The sequence below is a fragment of the Herpailurus yagouaroundi genome, unplaced genomic scaffold (assembly GCF_014898765.1).
Source record: "Herpailurus yagouaroundi ecotype Mexico unplaced genomic scaffold, PumYag 100, whole genome shotgun sequence".
Lineage (NCBI taxonomy): Eukaryota > Metazoa > Chordata > Mammalia > Carnivora > Felidae > Herpailurus > Herpailurus yagouaroundi.
Window position 1 is genome coordinate 71,865,026 of NW_024412391.1, and position 15,114 is coordinate 71,880,139.

The window sequence follows — 15,114 nt, forward strand, 5'->3', positions numbered from 1 at the left end:
AGAGAGAGAGAGAGAGAGAGAGAGAGAGAGAGAGAGACTCCCAAGCAGGCTCCACGCTATCAGTGCAGGGTCTAATGTGGGACTCCATCTCACAAACCTTGAGATCATGACCTGAGCCAAAATTAAGAGTCAGGTGCTTAACCGACTGAGCCACCCAGGCGCCCCCTTATTGTTTTTTAATTACTTTAATGAATAAATGCTTATAAATCTGCTGGTTTATCTGTTGATGGAATTTCAAGTGAAGGCGATAATTTAGAATTATTTTGCTAGGGCAAGGGGGGTTTCTTTTCCAGATGATTACTTTTAGATGTCATTCATAGGGACCAGCCAGGCTAATTAGTGGGCTTTCCAGTTAGTTCCAGGGTCACTAGAAAAGCAGTGATCTGGGACAAGGCAATGATTCTTTTTCCAGGTCTGTACCCCGGTTTGAAGACAGGTAGGGAAGGTGAGAAAACCTTTGGGCTGCTATGCAGGTTTTTATTTGGGGGCTTCTATAGTTCCTTGATTGTATCTGACTGCTCCTTCTTTACCCCCTTCATGGGTCCCCTTTCTCTTCCTCCCACTAACTGAATTTTGCCTCTTTGCTTACAGCTGCCTTTTCTTTCTACAGGCTCTTCTCACAGATCCATTCACTGTACTCATTCCAGTTATTATGTAAATGGGGAAGACACATAAATTATTAACCCTGAACCCTCCCCTGGTTTTGGTCACTTGGCCAGTGCTTTTTCCAGTAGATGCTAGTCTAAGGCTGTCAATCATCCACTTAGCAAGGAGTTTAGATTCTTAGAATGATCTCACCATATGCTTTCTCCCATTGTGGGTGTGATTTTGTACACATCAGTGTTTACACTATATTGTGGAAAAGGAGTACACTCTGAAGTCACAATTTATTATTTGGGAAAACTTGGGAAGTTATTTAACCTGATCAACTTTGGTATACTTGTATTTGAAGTAGAGTAAATGACAGCCTTACATCCAAAACACATGTTGAGTGTTGGATGAGAAAATGTAGATAAAGAACCTCGCCCAGCTCCTGACACCATTGTTATTTAAAGAAACCAACACTAAGAGTTTGATTTTTTCTCAAACATATACAGTGTACAATATATACAGTAAGCTGTTCTATTAGTTGCAAAAGGCTTGAGGTGCCAGGGTACAGAGTTTGGATCTTATTCTGTAGGCAATTGGGGGCCACTAAACATGTTTGAACCATGAAATAACCCAAGTCTTAGTGTTTTAGGAAGATAGACCTAGGAATAGTTTTCAAGGAGACCAGTTAAGAGACTTTTCATGGATGTAATAAGGGCTGAATTCACACAATGGTGATGAGAATAGAAAGTAAGGGTACCAGGGGAACACAAGACTATTATATCAGACTTTTTGTAATTTGTGTACTTTGTTTATTACTTGTGGATTTCATGGTTTTGTCCTATTATATACTCGAAGCATTTTATTATAATGAGAACTTTCACTCATCCTGACTTGGAACTGTTTTATATTCCTCTCAGGACCTAGATTTGTTAACCTTCAAACTTTCTCATTGATGTTACACTTTTTGAAATGAATGTATACTGTTCCTGGAATTCACAAAAAAACAAGTAGTATCTTTCCACATACAAGGTCTGAGGTCAGACTTAATTCCTGCAGGATATAGAATACCTAATGAATTTTTTCCTGCTAAAGGAAGTTGAATTTTTTAGGTTACTTAAATAATCTTTAGATAGAGAGGATGGAGACCTTGTATAGATAGAAACTTTAAGGGAGATATCACAGAATGGGAAATAGAAGCCTATGACAAAATTAACTAAATAGTTGGTGAAATAAAATAGTAAATCCTTAGTTTGTTGTTATATATGTTTAAAATTTCATGTCCAGTGTTGCTCATGCTGTTCATCCTGAGTGAAGTTCCTTCCTTTTGTCTTTTTTTTTAAATCTCTTAGTAACCTGTCCATTTTCTTTTTTTTTTTTATTTTTTATTTTTATTTATTTTTATTTTTGAAACAGAGAGAGACAGAGCATGAGCAGGGGAGGGGCAGAGAGAGAGGAAGACAGAGAATCCAAAATAGGCTCCAGGCTCTTGACACGGGGCTCGAACTCACAAACCAAGAGATCATGACCTGAGCCGAAGTCGGACGCTTAACCGACTGAGCTACCCAGATGCCCCATCCTGTCCATTTTCAAAAACTAATTATCTCAGTTTCTTCATCAATGTAACAATTCACAAAACATAAATAAGTTCAGTAACTTATTTTCTCTGTCACATAGATTCACATTTTATAACAAATTACTTAAATTTAAAATTAATTTATCTGGATACGTTAAAAATTTTTTTTAACGTTTATTCATTTTTTGGGACAGAGAGTGAGCGGAAGTGGGGATGGGACAGAGAGAGAGGGAGACACAGAATCTGAAGCAGGCTCCAGGCTCTGAGCTGTCAGCACAGAGTCCTACGTGGGGCTTGAACTCAGGAACCGTGAGATGATGACCTGAGCTGAAGTTGGACCCCCAACCAACTGAGCCACCCACGTACCCCTGGATACATTTTATATACCTTACAAACTAGCAGCTCCTTAGGGTAGAGACTTTGTTCATATCTTATATTCCTTTTCCTTGACACGTAGCTTAGAAATCAATCTTTGTTGATTTGTAATTGCAATTGAAAACAAAAATCAGAGTTGAATCATAAGAGCCAAAAATAAGATCCCAAGTCACATGTAGCATCAGCAAAATAGTATTTTGTTTAAATAATGGAATTCTATACTTCACCTGTTCTTTCTCTGTTTTAGTGGGAAAATCAAGGAGTCTTAGATTGATTCTCTCTCAATCAAGGAATCTAAAATAATTCTCACCAGATAGCAGCAGTTATTTATTTAAAAAATGTTAGGTACTAGGATGAGGTTTTTATAGCTTTATGTACCATTAAGTTAATAAGCTAGGAAAATGTGCCAAGCATACTATCCTGTCAGTTTATTTTTTTAGATTACCTACATTCAGAATAATGTGAACAACAGAAAATGCTTTGTGAGAGTAACAGACAACCTGTTAGTGTTCAGAGAATAGCGTTCCTAAAGTTCTGTATTACAGTCTAAATATATTGTATTTGTGCATATCCGGTACAGAATTTTGCTATTTTTTCAACATGTGTATTTTGTTAAAGCTTATTTAACAGGACTAGCACCTGAGGGATTTTGTTTGTATTTTGTTTTTTGTGCGATTTAGTTTGTTTTAATTCCAGCCTTGGAAATAATCAGAGTGTAAGCCTGATAAACTGTTAGTCTTAGAATGTTTAATTGGAAATCTCTCTATTTAAAAAAAAATAATAACAATAATAAAATAGTAAAATAATTTTTGTCTCATTTGTCTCATACACTCATGATATTTCAGGAAAAAAAAAAAAACCCTGAGAGAATGCCTAGTCCAATTTCTTAATTTTACAGAGAAGATTGAAGATGAAGTAATGCGAATTCTCCCCTTCCTCTTTACTTTCTGTTCTTCCTTCCTTAAACATGAAAGAACAACTTCTGTATTCTAAGATCAATGTTGAATGTTTGCGGAGGAATAGCCCCGCCCACGTGTGCAAGAAAAATTGTAGCGCGTTCGGAAACGTACAACTGAGTAGCCACCAAGCTGAGAGTGTAACTGAAGTCTCTTTACTCCTAGCAGGGAAAGCATCCTACTTCTTACAGATAGTGACAAATAATTTAAAGTTTTATTTATTTATTTTGAGAGAGATCATGTGAGCAGGAGAGGGGCAGAGAGACAGAAAGAGAGAGAATCCCAAGCAGGCTCTGCTCCATCAGCGCAGAGCCCGATTCGGAGCTCAAACTCAGGAAGAACCTTGAGGATAATGACCTGAGCCGAAGTCAAGAGCTGGGCGCTTAACTGACTGAGCCACCCACGTGCCCCAGATGTCGACAAATAATTTAGAAAAGAAATGTAGTGTGTTTTACCAGAATTGTTGACATTTAGACCTAAGCAAGGTGATGATGAGTAGTCCATAAAGGTGACTATTTCCAAAAGAACAAAATATTTTCTTATCCGGTAACCAAAGACTCTTATCCTGCTTATGACCTCCAAAGGTTTAGAGCTGCCCTTGATCTGGTCTCTCCCTAGCTACTTTTCATTACTTAAAAGGAAAAAAAAAAGGGGGGGGGGAGTATACTTATAAGTGTGTACCTGTTATTAACATTATAGAATTTTCTATCTATATGTTTGTGTATACACACTCTTGGATATACATATGTATGCATATATTTGAAGGGAAGCAAAATATTTCACCCCAAAATATGCCTCTTTGGTGTAAGGATTATCTTGACCTGGTTATTTTTAAGAGATGGCAGATTCAGGAGAAACTCTGAAAACCTAGAGGTTATCCTTTTGTAAGAGAAATTTATTTTTATAAGGGACATCTCCATTTGTACAGGTGCCTCCCTGTGTCCTCTTGAAGAGGCGGATGACTAAATCTCTTGGAAGCTCTTATCAGTGGAGAAGGCTTGCACTTAAAGCTGCATAACGACCATACCCTTGTTTCCTGTGCTTTTCCTGGTAACCTCCCTGAACTGCCCCCTGCAGCAGTTTCTTTTACCTTTACATGGAGATAGTTTTTAAGGTGGTGGCTTGGGCCATTTAGGGAGTTACATAGTTTTCCTGGCTATATCCCATGTATACAGGAGGTATACAAGTTATTAAATTTATGTTGGTTTTTCTGTTAATCTGTCTTTTTGTTATTTTATATACAGGGTAATCTTAGCCAAGAACCAAGAAGGGTAGAGGGAAAATTATTTTTCCTCCCCTAAAATCTCTATAAATGTGCATATATATATATATATATATATATACATATATATATGTCTATTATACAACATGTTAATCCTTTAGTATATAAGAGATTACTTATGTATTACCTATACTCTGTGTGATTACATATACTTTATATTATGCATACAATGCCTTTTATATGTGTTTGTGTATATATAAGACTAACATGGTAGATGATAGGCACAAAGTGTTAATAAAGTTTTGGGAACTTATTAAATAAATTTTCAAAATATTACAAAAGAATCAGGGCACTGGGGCAAGCAAGGGCAATCTTAGTGTTTCATATCATCTTTACGACAAGGCTAAATAACATGAAGGCATGTGCAGAATCAAACTCTCTTCTCCCATTTAAAACATCCCGTGGAATTGCCTGTTTTCTAGTCTGTGTCCTCTATTATAATGTAAGCTTGATGAGGGCTGGAATAGGCCTGAATCACCATATTATCACTATAGTTAATCAATATATAGCAGATGCTCAGTAAGTATTAAGTGAATGAATGATTCTTCTACAGGATGAATGTCTGAAGTGTCCCTTGCAATGCCCTTATTGGTTTAGGACATTCAGGAGGTTTCTCCCAGACAACCTGAAAAAGTACAAAGTTTTTGATTTGCTTTCTTTTTCTTTCTGAGCTTACCCTCGACTTAAGTTGTTGTTACCTATCAGTTTTAGGGTAACTTCATCATTCAAGAAACCTAAATGAGAGTTAGATTTAATTTGAAGGCATTTCACACCATGCACATTCTATAAATCATATGAGAGGCTTTTAGTAGTTGCTCCGCTATTTAAAAAAAAAAAAATCATACTTAAACATTGTTAGAAGTTGTATAATATTTGCTGTTGGTCATTTCCTGTACAATTGGTTCTGAGTAGCTTGAAGAAAGGATGAAGCTCCCTCTGGGTCTGGTGTGGGTCTGATGTCTAACTGTACTCATCCCCCACCCCAAAATGCTAATGGATAGATTAGTAATGGGTAGATTATGTGGGCAGACATGCATCTCTTTCCACATTTTTTTTTAAAATAAGAAGCTCTGGTACAAAATGATGTTAAACTGTTCAACTGTAGTATAGACTTTAATCCAAAATAAATGTCCTCATCCGATATACTCATGTTAACATGACGCAGTGCGGCTGTTGGTTTGTTGTTTATAGCTCTTTGTAGGAGGTGTAGACTTACCTAAAGTGTTGCTACTTGCCATTTATCATCTGGGTGTGAACAAAGAAAGATAACATTTTTACACAATCTCATGCTTTCTTGATGTGGTCACCTTTAATAATAGAAACCAAAAGCAACATTTCCCAATGTATTCATCATAATTCTACCAGGAAGCAGATGTGCAGTCTTATTTTTCTCTTAATCATGTATTTATTTATTGCATTTCATCTTTCAGTTGTGGATATTTTCCTGTAGAGGGAAATTCCAACCTTCCTGGAATGATAATTCCCGGTTTTATATGTTTGGGTTTTTTTGTTTTGTTTTGTTTTGCTTTGTTTTTTTTAACTGGTGAATAGATGTGAAAATACATTCTTCCTTCTTATATGTATTGGTCTTTTGATTGTATCTCTATACAGGTAGAGCTCAAATACTAATAACTCTTCCTGAGGGTATTTCTATGGTAGCATAAAAACAAATCTAGGGAATTTTAGGCAGAAATAATCATATTCTCACTAAAATATAAACAAATGGATCTCCAACAATAGTGTCACCTTCATGGGAAAGTTTGCTATCTTCTAAAGGTGAAAACTTTTAATTATTGAAACTCCTATTCTAGCTCGTTTATTTCTTTTCTTCACCCTGACTGAAATTATTTGTGTCTCCTTTAGAACATCTCCACCCTTGACTGCCCTCCATATTTGCAGGCACTCTTGGTCTCACTTGTCCATGTATCCAGCCTAGATCTCTAGATCAGGCTTTTTAAGCTACCAAAAAAAAAAAAAAAAAAAAAAGCCTATTGTAACATCTCGTGCCTTGATGTGGTTGATGTCGTTTCCTATGTAATGATGCATAATCTTGTTTGTGCTCTACCTTCTCCATGGTGGTTTCTATTTACCTGTATCTAATGAAATACTTCTGCTTCACCAGCCACGGCTGGTAGATATTTCCCTAGAGCCAATTCATTTGTGTTGATTTCAGGACATTTTTCATCCAACTTTGGAAAAATTGATAATTTATCCTCAAGTTCACAGCACCTGTACACCATTCATCAGTGGTACGATCAGTTGCTTTGGTCATAATCTGTTATATCCTCTTGTACAAAACCTCCTTGTCTTTTTTTTTTTTTCTAATCTACATATCTTTCTGGCCTTCAAACACAAATGTGTAAAATAAAACACGAATTTTAATATTTTGTTTTCTTTACCAAACTTCTTAACCTCTTTTCTTTGTTTCTGTACCACAAATAAATAAATCCCATTTATTTACCATAATAAATAATCTGAATTTCATACAATAGGCATCTCTGAGGTAATGTAGAACATGTGTTTTGGGTTTAGTCAGCCTGTGTTCCCATCCTGACTGTCATTTATTGGCTTATAGCTTAGGACACCTTATTTTAGCCCTCTTAGTTTCCACATCTATAAAATAGGGTAATGAGAGTATTTAATAGGTTTACTGTGGGGATTAAATAAATCAGTGGATTCACAGTTTAGGATAATGTCTGTTCTTTAGTTATCCCTGCATAAGTGCTAGCTGCTATTATGATCACTTTCCCCTGCTCTCTATTTCCACTTAGTTCATCAAGATTTTTTTAAAATTTCCCTCCTTTCCATTCTCACTGCCAACATCATGATTCAAACCTTCATGATCTTTTGCCTGAATTATTTTAATAGTCTCCTAACTCATATTTCTGTTCTCATTTAATCCTAAACCCTAACAAATTTAGGATGTTGCATTCTAAAACCTTTATCTTGGGTAAGAACACTGTATTTTGCAACATCAAGGTCTTTCAGAAAAATATATAATTTAAGCAAAACTAAAACATTAAGCATTAGGTGTGTATATATAGGTGTGTATGTGTATAACTATGTATATGAAATCTTGCATTGGATTAAAGTGAAAGCAAACCCATTTGAACCAAATTAGATATTCATGGTTATTAAATTCGCTTATGTTGTTAATCATTTTCTTGGCACCTTCCTCTGTTGATTAGAAACGACCGAAGTGGGGGAACCAGGATGGCTTAGTCGGTTAGGTGTCCGGCTTTGGCTCAGGTCTTGATCTTATGGTTCGTGAGTTTGAGCTCCACATTGGGCTCTGTGCTGACAGCTCAGAAGCTGGAGCCTGCTTTGGATTCTGTGCCTCTCTGTCTCTCTGCCCCTCCCCTGTTAACGCTCTGTCTTTGTCTCTCAAAAATAAATAAACATTAAATTAAAAAAAAAAAAAAAACTACTGAAGCATGTAATATGCTTGAATATGTATTTATATAATTTTATGTTATGGAGATAATACATTTTTTTTAGTTGTGAACCAGTTAGGATTTTCCTTTGACATATATCCATATATCTCTATGTATCTCTACATATTTCTTTTCAAGCACGTATTCTCTTCATAATTTGCAATTCCTACATCACACATTTGTTCCTATTTTACATGAGAGGGATCAGGAATGGTCGAGGCTCTTGTTTTGTTTAAAGAGAGTGACCTGAAGTGGACTTAATAAGTGAATTTTTAGGTATTGATGTATATATGTATCAAGTTACTGAAAAACCACAAGAAATGAAACCATTCTGGGCAAGGCGTGGTTTTCTCCTGATAATGTGATCCCCTCATTATCAACCATTCTCAGATGCCACTGTTGTCATTTAATCCATGCCCTAAGTGATAACAGAATCCAGTCTAAATGCCTTTGGCTGTAATCTGACTTTGCAGCTTAGATCATGCGATTTTAGCCACATAAAACTATGACATCACTTCTCTTCTTTTGTCATATCTTAAGTGTCTCTTGAAATTTTACTTTCAAATTCCAGCTTAAATGACATCCCTACTATGAATTGTCATTGATTCCACTCCATTCCCTTCCCATCTCAATCAAGACAAGGTTTTGTAACGATTTCATTTATATTTATCTTTTATAGCATTTACATTCTGCTCAAAATACAGCTGTTTGTATACATTTTTTAAAATTACATTGTTATCTCCCTGAGTAAAGGACCACATTTTATTGGCCAGATGTAAACAAAATACAGTAGAGTTGAATCTTACATAGGTTCTGCATTCTAAAATCAGCATTTAAAGTTAAAATTTTATACTATCAATATTATCCTGAAAATTTCCAAAAGTAATATATTAAATGTACTCTACAGAGTTTATATGCCACATTGATTGAGGGCTGACATTTAGTCTCTCAACATGTAACACTGAAATTTCCTTCTACTTTGGATCAAGTCATTGTTTTCTTCACTTCAGAACAGATGAAGTAATTGGCTTATATTTAGAGGCTGTGTTGTATGAAAAAAGTCCAGGCATCTTTAAACATGAAAATCAAATACAGCTTGGTGACATGCTCAGACTATGAGAACTAAAAATGATTAAGGGCATTTTTTCCCCTTGCAATTACTTTTTAAAAGCTAAATGGTTCAAAAATTCTGTCTATCTTCTTGGTTTTCATGAAATTTGGTTGCCCATATTCACAAGAGTTAGATAGATAGACACAGGTTGGGGTAAAAATATACTGGTTTTGTTTATATCAAACGTAAACACTTCTGTCCATCAAAGGAGACAACAGATGAAAAAGCTGCCTGTGAAATGGGAGAGACTAATTACAAATCATATATCTGAAAAAGGGTTAACATTCAGAATACATAAAGCACTGCTATAACTCAGTAACAACAGTAGAAGTCATAAATTGATTGAAAAAAATGAGCAAAGGACTGGAATAGACATTTCTCCAAACAAGATAGAAAAATGGTTAACAAGCATATGAGAAGATGCTCAACATCACTAGAGCATCAATAGAGAAATTCAAATCAAAACCATAATGAGCTATCCCTTCACACCCATTAAGATGGCTGCAATCCAAACAACAAAAAATAACAAGTGTTGGTGCGGGTATGGAGAAATTGGAACCTGTGCACTGTTTATGGAAATGTAAAATGGTCAGCAGCTTAAGATAACACTATGGAGTTTCCATAAAAAAAAAAAAAAGGAAAATATAATTACAACATGATGCTGCAATTCCACTTCTGGATATATGTCCAAAAGACTTGAAAACAAGATCTCAAAGAGATATTTTCATATCCATGTTCACTGCAGCATTGTTCATAATAAATGGCCAAACAAAATGTGGTATGTATATGCAGTGAAAAACTCTTCAGCCTTAAAAAAAAAAAAAAAAAAAAAAGGAAATCCTGTTACATGCTACAACATGGATAAACCCTGAAGGCATTATGCTAAGTGAAATAATCTAGTCCCAAAAAGAGAAATTCTATATGATTCCTTTTATATGAGGTATCTAAGGTAGTCAGACTCATAGAAATACAATGTAGAAAAATAGTGGTTTCAAGGATTAGGGGCAGGGAGAAATGGGGACTTGTTCAATCAGTAAAGAGTTTCAGTTTTATAGGATGAAAAGGTTCTGGAGATTTCTTGGGCAACAAGGTGGATATGCATAGTGCTACTGAATTATACACTTAAAAATGGCTATGATGGTAAATTTCATGGGTTTTTTTTTTTTTTGGCCAAAATTAAAAATCATTTAAAAAATACTGGTTTAAATAACTACTTTAAATCTGGGATGATTGGCATCATGTGGTGTGTTTGCTCAGTTCAAGTTATTTATTCAAGAATGACTTTCATATAGAAACATTGTTAAAAGAGCAGTATTTTACTTAAATAGACCTTAACTGAAATCCACTCTACTACTGATGGACTATATTACCTGGAATGCTAGTTTAGCTGCTCTGAATATCAACTTTTTCTCACGCTAATTTGGGTTAAAAATAGTATCTACCTGTAGGAGCTTGAAATGAAATATGTTGGCTTTAACACACAGTGGGCAGTCAAAAAATTTGGTTATTGTTTCTATTGATTTTTCAATTTAAAAAGTAAATATAGTGAAAGCTTAAGACTTCTTTGTTAGAACAAGCATCTATGACTTAATTCAATTTATATTTGGAAGATAGGCACAATTACTTTTCTTTAGTATTTTTGAAAGGGCGTTCCAACATGAAATGCTTGATTATTTACTTGAATCAGGATTGAAACACTTGGCTAGTTGAAGGCAATTTTGGGAATGAGAAGAAGGGTGCCTCTGGATGATTGAAGCTGGATTTCTGAATTGGTTCTTTCAGAAATAAGGGGCTGCATTGCCCATTTTCCATGAATTTACATTTTTCATAGTAAATTGCCTTGGATCAGATAAATTTTAAGTAACATCTCTCATTTTTTCATTACATTCAAAAAGAGTAGCCTTAATCTTCATCTTTCTCATTCTCTTTATATTTCCTTTCTGTTGGACACTTGATTCTTTCTTATTTATTTTCCAGTGAGGCTTACCATTTTTATAGATAGCCTTTGTGTTTTTTTTTTTAATTTTCAGATTTCATTTCTTATTTTCAACTATTCTAAATACTTATGATTTTTGAAGTTTAGCTTTATTTTACTGTTTACTCTCATAAGCACGGTGTTCTTTGCAAGAATTTTCTAACTGAATTATTACTCTACTGTGTAGTGACTGATACTATTTTCTGCTTTTCGCAGGTGAGTAACGTGAGGCACAAAGAGATTAAATAACTCGCCCAAGTTCCCTCCTAAGAGGTAAAGATGGGATGTAGACCCAGGCGGTTTGATTCCAGAGCTCAGGCTCTCAAATGCACAAATATTAACTTACTTTCTTAGGCACTTTCAAAGGCTGTCTTTTAATTTTGTCTTTGTTCTTTCTCTATTTTAATTTCTGCATGTTTCTTTTAGAAATTTTCCCCTTGCCTTCAAAATGTAAATTACCATTTTAGAATATACTGCTTTTCCCTCTCCTGTCCCTGGCCTCTCAGACCTTTCCAGGTCATTAGCTCACTGCTTGGGATATCCTCAGCCTCTAAACCTCTGTCCTGTGACATTCCATAGTTGACCCAGTTCCTTTACTTCTGTCTTCCAAGGAATCTGAGCTTTTTGAATGTTATTTTCCTTTCAGCCGGTTCCAAGATGATGTTTGCCTCTGCTAAGTGTATTTCCTCTTGGCTACTGGAAACTTCTGTTCTGCAGATTGCTCCTTGGTGCATTTGGGAAGAAGTTGCCAAGTCTCTTTTTGTGCATGTGCTTGTTTTTCAGTTCCTGGAAACTTGACAGAGCTTCCACTATTTTTCCACATTCTTCTTCCTCACGTTGCTCCTCACCCTCCTCGTATACCTCTGCCGCGTTGTTTTCTCTCCACCCCACTTCACATCAGAATGTCCTCTTGTTCCAAATGCTGAAATATACCTGAGCCTTCCACCATCTTGTTCCACTGTGGCAAGAGCTGTATTTTAATCAACTATGATATGCCCTTCTCTAAAAACAAATGGCTACACATTCTGGAAACTTAAGCAACTAAGTTTTGTTTTATTTATTTATTTATTTATTTATTTATTTATTTATTTAAATAAATTTTTTTAAAGTTTATTTATTTTGAGAGAGACAGAGACAAAACAAGTGGGGAGGGGCAGAGAAAGAGAGGGAGACCGAAAATCCCAACCAGGTTCCGAACGGTCCACACGGAGCCCGACATGGGCTGTGATTGAGGACAGGAATCATATAAGAAATACAGTGTAGTGGATAGATCACAGGGCATGCAGTCAGAAGATGCCGGTCTTTGCTACTGGTGGTTCTTGTCAGCCTGACTTTGGCTTCTGAGTAACTTGTCTTCTCAGCTTTGTTATTTATAAAGTGGGGAATTAATAATACCTAACTTCAAGGGTGAGGTTCAAATGGGCTAAGAAGCATACACGTGTTTTACCAATTGGAATTTGCTATCCAACAGGTACAGATGATTCTTAAAGCGCAGAGATGCAAGTTGTCAAGCACGTAAAAAATTTTGATGAAAACATGGGAAATATGACTCTCATCAGTATCAGAATTTTATTTGATTCCGTTTTCTATTGAGCATCAGGAGTTTTCCTCAAATCTTGAAATCTGTGCCATGGGTTTTATTTAATTTTTTTTTTAATGCTTATTTCTTTTGAGACAGAGAGACAGAGAGCGAGCAGGGGAGGGGCAGAGAGAGAGAGGGAGACACAGAATCTGAAGCAGGCTCAAGGCTTTGAGCTGTCAGCACAGAGCCCGACACGGGGCTCAAACTCATGGACCACGAGATCATGACCTAAGGTGAAGTCGGATGCTTAACCAACTGAGCCACCCAGGTGCCCACCATTGGTTTTATTTAATAAAAGAAACTTGTGATAGGATGGGTATCCCGGTGTGATTCATAGGGAAGACACAGATGGTCTCCACGGGCATGCAGCAGTGTGTGGTATTATGGATGAAGTTCTACCTGGGAATCCTCTGTTTCCTTCTGTGAGGAGCTGTCTCACTCCCACAGGGATGATGACTTCAAGGTTTTATATCTGCCCACGTGTCTAATTATATAAGTGATTCATTTATGTTTTAATCTTTAAAAAGACCATATTGCAAACCAACACATAGACTAACTGGAAGCAGCAGTAAAGGACTTACCCCATTTTATTCCTTTCTAGAAGCTGCTCAATTACTTTACATTTCAAGTCATTAATTAATAAGGCCATCATAGGAACAAATTATAGAGGATGAAGCTAAATTTTTGAGTATTTTGAGACCCGAGCTCAAATTGTTAGTATGGTTCTGATATTTCTTTATTCTGTTGATTGTGTCTTCTAGAATCGTGGTAACATCTGTGTGGTCCAGTTGGTTGTATCTTGTACATACAGACCGATATCAACTATTTCCCAGGATAGTGCCCTGTTCCATTATCAGGCAAGCAGATTTATCTATTGTATGTTTATGCTTCCCTTCGTAACTTAGGGTTGTCTTCTTTTCTGCCTTATTACAATTGTTCTCCATAAACCGCTCCTCCTGGTACCAGGTTCCATAATAATGTTTTTCCTCTAGGTTATTTATGTCTTTTGTCTGTTTATAGATAGCTCCTTTGCCCATCAACTTGTGGCTTAGCCAAACTTACTGCTTGTTTAGTGCTTTAATCTTGCATCGTAAATCATTTTTCTCCACATCTTAATCATTCTTCCATCATGTCTCTGAACTCCTTCCAGCTTCTCTTCACCTTTTGGATAATGAGGTGCCTGAGTCTGAACACCAGGTGCAATCCCACCAGTCCTGTCTAAGAGGGTGCTGTGGCCTCCAGTGCTGCTATGATGCCTTTTTATTCCCTGAGGTACTCATTACAGAGACCATGCCTGTCTCTACAGGCAAAGTCAGCAAGCTGCATCTCCCCTCTTGTCCTGTAACTCCCTCCTCGCTAAGCATTTTTCCAGAGTGAAATCTCAATCTCTCTCACGCATTTTCTTGCTCTGGAGCTCTTACTATAACTCTGTCTCTGTTGGTTCTTACAGTTTTTATTGTACTCCTCCCGCCTGACTTATGATCTAAATCATCTGTTTATTTCCCTCTTTCTCTCTTTTTCTTGATTCTAACCCAGCATCTTTCCGGTCCCACAATTTCATGCTCATGCTTAATAGCCACCTCTGCCACTCTGACCCCATATGCATCCGTCTCTTAAATACATCAACTTCTTGGGGCACCTGGGTGGTTCAGTCGTTTAAGCGTCCGACCTCGGCTCAGATCATGATCTCATGGTTCGTGACTTTGAGCCCCGCATCAGTCCCTGTGCTGACAGCTCAGAGCCTGGAGCCTGCTTCAGATTGTGTGTCTCCCTCTCTCCCTACCCCTCTGCTGCTCTGCTCTCTCTCTCTCTCTCAAAATAGATAAACATTAAATTAAAAAAAAATTTAAAAAACACATCAGCTTCTTTCACACATCCTTGAGAAAGGATACACTTATTCCCTTCTGTTTATCTAATGTCTTACTTTTTTTGTTTTTTTTTGAAAGCAAATTGATAAGTGGTTTGGCATTAATCTGTTAGTCTTGAAAATTTAATTTTATCACAGTTGATCAGAGAATAGAGCTATGAGTTATTTTTTAACACTAGTCTTTGCAACTTAATAAAATAGCATTCAGTTCAGTTTTTTTATCCATAAATTATATATTTTGGGGAAATACTTGATAGGTATGGTATCTCTGGAACAGTTATAATATAAATGATGGCTTGTGTTTTTAAAATTCGAATTTTCTTTCTTTCTTTCTTTCTTTCTTTCTTTCTTTCTTTCTTTCTTTCTTT

The 15,114-nt window shown here is 36.2% G+C and overlaps 1 protein-coding gene across 3 annotated transcripts in view; it reads left to right on the forward strand.

The window, feature by feature from the left end:
• The window catches only part of SEMA3D (semaphorin 3D), a 201,058-nt gene that overhangs the window by 17,429 nt on the left and 168,515 nt on the right, over positions 1–15,114 (forward strand). The window contains exon 1 of one of the 3 annotated variants that reach the window (XM_040472789.1): positions 13,651–13,736. The exons of the other annotated variants lie outside the window; for them this stretch is intronic. The gene's annotated coding sequence lies outside the window, so the exon portion shown is untranslated. Of the gene's footprint in view, positions 1–13,650; positions 13,737–15,114 lie in introns of those variants that run through there. 3 annotated transcript variants of the gene reach the window in all.